This window comes from Nematolebias whitei, unplaced genomic scaffold, assembly GCF_014905685.2.
Source record: "Nematolebias whitei isolate Nwh7 unplaced genomic scaffold, NemWhi1 Nwh_scaf_148, whole genome shotgun sequence".
NCBI lineage: Eukaryota > Metazoa > Chordata > Actinopteri > Cyprinodontiformes > Rivulidae > Nematolebias > Nematolebias whitei.
In genome coordinates this window covers 32,041-36,730 of record NW_023618693.1, presented here as the reverse complement: position 1 = coordinate 36,730, position 4,690 = coordinate 32,041, and the positions used below count along the sequence as shown (strand labels likewise).

Sequence of the window (4,690 nt, the reverse complement as noted above, 5' to 3'; positions counted from 1 at the left end):
GTCCGTCCGTCCGTCCGTCCGTCCGTCCGTCCGTCCGTCCGTCCGTCCTCTTTTGCTTCTTCTGAAGTCGGCTGGGTCACAGGGGCAGTAGCTTGAGCAGGGAGGCTCAGACATTTCTTTCCACAACCAGATCTTCTGGGAGGAAACGCCAAGGCGTTCCCTGACCAACCGAGAGACATAGTCTGTCCAGCGTGTTCTGGGTCTTCTCCTCCCAGTCGGACATGCCCCGAAGCACCTACCTAGCATCCTTACTAGATGCCCAAACCACCTCAAGTGGTTCCTCTCCATGTGGAGGAGCATCGGTATTCATTAGTTTCTGTTTAATTGGCCAAATACATTGTTTACTTATTTATTTCAGTCCTTTGCATTACTGATATTGCAGCAAATTTCAATAATCTTGATGCATAAACATGACTTGTGGATATTAAACGTATGATCAAGAGCCGGGATTTGTGTTTTTGAGTCAAATTTAAAATGGATGGCATCTAGCATTGATACTGATCAAAATGTTTAAAGGGTACTTTTTGGAAACATGCATGAAAAACAGAACATCGGGACATATTCAGGCTGAATGTGATGTAAATGCTGCCAGTTTTAAAGACAAGTTTGTATTTTCATAGATCCCTCTTTGGATGGATTTTGTAATACGATTGTTATTGATATGATTGGGAAGATGTTTTGAGTACATGTTCGTGAGCACGAGCAGCTCCTTTTTGCGAATATTTTTCTTCTCGGACTTTCCAGCAGTTCTTATTCAGACCTCACAGTAATGTTAGGAACATTATTCTTCTCAACATGTTGAACTTCTGTTTTATATTAAACAAGAACCTCTTTTGAACTTTTCTTGCTTTGTATTCATCAGTTACCCACAGGCCATGAAAATACGCCTTTTTCTTCTTTTTTTTTTTTAAACCAAATCCTTTTTACTCAGCATTTTTATTTTCTTTATATATCTTTATGGTTTATGGTAGAAAAGTGACAAAAATGTTAAAAACGTGATTCAAACGTGATCTCGCTGCGGTGGAAGTTGCAGCTGAAGCTGACTTAAGAGGATATGGCAAATGGAGTGTTACATGAAGAAGGGAGGAAGGGTGCCGGATGTAATCCCAGTTATTTAGATGCTCAGGCAGGCAGAGAGGTGATAGTTGAAAGAAGTGTGCAGAATATGACTCTAATCCAGGTTCTGCATTAGATTTGGTGTGCAGACAACAAAATGTCAGTGTGTTTCTTCTTAATCAATCCAGTACTCGTTCTTCTACTTTACTGGGTCTTTGTTCAATCTGCGGTACCTTGAAGAAGACGCCGAGTTCCCACCAACCTTAGACCTTTTGTTCTCAAGAAAAGCTGATGGAAGAAAGTGGAGAAGACACATAATTCTGTTCATTCAACCTTTAATTTTACAGGTCACATTGAACCGTGAGGGCTCATTTACAAGAGAGACCTGTTAGTAATTCTTAGATCCAAACAAAAGGAGAAGGTGGCATAAAGGAGTAGCATCCACAGTCTCAAATTCCAACAAATTTGCCTCATCAACAAGGCAAGAGTTGCTCCAACAACAGAAAACCCAGCAAAAGCTATTAATGCATTCCTGACTGTTGACTTGGGGTTTGGTTACAGCAGCTTCAGATGCTATCAGTCCATTAAATGAATGTTATTAGTTGCTATCATCCCCATAGGTAGCGTTCAGACGGTTCCCTCCTACCTCCTAGTAGGTTTCAAGTTATGTTTTTATCGGTGATAATATGCATCGCGGCTCGCGTGTAAAACTGGAAGTGTATTTTAGTTGGTTTTATGTAGCCATTTTCCTAAATCTAACCTTACACCTGACCCAGACCACTGACCCTAAACTTAACCCCCTTACCCTTGAGCCTTAACCTAACCCTGACCCTAAACTTAACCCCTTACCTGTATAAAACATAGCCCCCAGACCCTTGACTCTTAACCTAACCACGTGACAATATTATCGGCGATAAGTTCGTACCTTTAAACCTACTACGAGGCAGAGGAGGGGCAGTCTGAATTCTACATATGGGGATAATAAAAACTAATAACGACCATTTAATGAATGATAACATCCAAAGCAGGTGCCCGAAAGAACTCCATAAAGCCAGTCCAGGAGTTGTTTTTGAGCAGCCAGTCCCTTTGGTCAGACAGCAGGTATGTGGAGATCTCCTTGCCCACCAGCTCCACGCAGTTCTTCCTCCCCCTCTCATTCAGGTCCTGACACCCCACTGCTCCAAAGGCCACCAGGATGGCAATGTGATGCCAGTTGGTGGCCTCCTCTGCAAAAGGGCTGCAGGCTATTTCCGATAAAAACTTGTCACTTTTGTTGTCCAAATCCAGTTTCTTAATTATACCATTGACTGAGAATCTGCGTTTCACCAGGAGGTCATTCACCACTCTTTTCATCGTCCATATCTCCTTACTCTCAGACCACTGAGCTTTTGATAGTCCAATAAACTTTCTTAAAAATCTGCAGATAATTTGCCTTGTCTCGTTCTCCAGCACCTCCTACCCAGCACCGCTGGGGACGTCGACTTCACCGTTCAACTCTGCCGGGGTGCTCGGTAATAAGCCACAGTCGTTGCTGTGGCCGAGCTCCTGGTAGCATTTCTCAGAATATCCATTCAGGGAAGTACGGTGGCCTTAAGGTGTATGAACATTTGAAAAACGGAATTTCATTTGAACAAACGGAATTACATTAAGCCAAAGCGGAAGTGGCCAAAGTGAAGTGGCCGGAATCACATTAGAAAAAACAGAATCACATTTGAAAAAAGGGAATCACATTAGAAAAATGGAATTGCATTAAGCCAAAGCGTAAGTGGCCGAAACGAGAGTGGCTCAAATCACATCAGAAACAAAACAGAATTACATTTGAAAAAAACGGAATCGCGTTTGAAACAATGGAATTACATTTGAAAAAACAGAATGACATTTGAAAAAACAGAATTACATTTGAAAAAACGGAATGACATTTGAAAAAACAGAATGACATTTGAAAAAACGGAATTCCATTAAGCCAAACAGGAAGTTTTTTTTTTTTTTTTTACTTAACAGCATAATATCGAACAACATAACAATATACAGTACACCCACAACAGAGATACAGTTAGCAGGCTATACTTTTAACTGTATATCCATTGTGTGCGTACTATATATTGTTCTGTTGTTCGGTTTTACGCTGTTAATAAAGTAAAAAAAAAAAAAAGATCCGCTTTGGCTTAATGTAATTGTTTTTTCTAATGTGATTCCGTTTTTTCAAACGTAATTCCGTTTTTTCAAACGAAATTACGTTTTTCAAACGTAATTACGTTTTTTCAAATGTAAAACCGTTTAAAAATAAAATGTAATTCAGTTTTTTCAAATGTTGTTGTGATTTTGTTGTTTCAAATGTAATTCAATTTTTTCTAATGTGGTGCTGGCCACTTCCGCTTTGGCTTAATGTAATTCCGTTTTTTCAAATGTAATTCCGTTTTTTTTCAAATGTAATTCTGTTTTTCAAATATAATTGTGTTTTTTCAAATGTAATTCCATTTTATTATTTTTTTTTTTGAAATTCCGGGGGAGTGGTGGCGCAGAGGTTAGAGTAGAGAAGGTGGGCCTGTGATCCGAAGATCGCCGGTTCAAGCCCCGGTACCAACATCATCAAAAATGTGGGTGGGGTAGGTGAAGCACCCACACCTGCCCCCACCCTCATTCATCCCACTCTGGGCCCTTGAGCAAGGCCCTTAACCCCACCATCTGCTCCTCCGGGTGTCCTAGATAGCAGCTCTCTGCTCCACACAGAGGGCTGTGGTAGCTCAGTGTCTGTGGTTGCATCAGGAAGAGTATCTGGCGTAAAAATAACTGCCAAGTCTTCATGCGACTTAGTTTGCTGTGGCGACCCCTGAAAAAGAAGGGAGCAGCTGAAAGAAGAAGAAGAAAAAAAGTTGTGATTTTGTTGTTTTTGTTGTTTTTTCAAATGTAATTATGTTTTTTCAAATGTTATTCATTTACACCTTAGGGCCACCGTAGGGAAGCTATTACCAGGTCCTTCTAGGATCTTGAGTCGGGCTCAGTTGTCACGGAAATCAATAAACTATAACTGACACAATTATCCTTTTTGTTTTTACCCTGTCGCGCTGTTTCTTAACCTCTTAGAAACATTTCTTGATATTTCCCGTACGGTAATTGCTCATTTTATTCTGGTGGCATGGTTTGTGTGTACCAAAGGACAGGGACATAATGAGCAGAATACACATTAAAAGCAAGATGGGAAGCAATTGCTCAAAGTAAAAATTTCAATGCCTTGCTGGTATCTTTTTTTTTTTTTTTTATCAAATACAAATCAATTCCGTGTTTGGAGATGGCTTGGTGGGTATGCTGTCATGTTGTTTGCTCAAATTCATAATTACCTAAAAAAAAAATAACTTGTCCTTATTAAAAAAAAAAAAAAAGTGTTTGGTGGCCATAGGCACAAATGCCACTTATTCCAGTTGTGGATCATTCGGTCAAAGCACTGCTTTGTTGCTTCATGAGCAGTGGAGGTGTGAAGGTTTTTGCACTTTGTTTTTACTTTCAAACTTTCAAAGTTTACAATCTCCTTGTTACACCAAGACAAAACAGAAAGAAATACAAAAGTAACAAGAAGTAAAAGTTGGCTTTTTCAAATTTGCGAGGGCTTCCCGGCTGATTGCAGGCTTTGATTTCA

General features: G+C 40.0%; 1 pseudogene; it reads right to left on the bottom strand.

The window, feature by feature from the left end:
• Window positions 1–1,525: 1,525 nt before the first annotated feature.
• LOC119429228 lies at window positions 1,526–4,223 on the bottom strand (annotated as a pseudogene).
• Window positions 4,224–4,690: the final 467 nt, after the last annotated feature.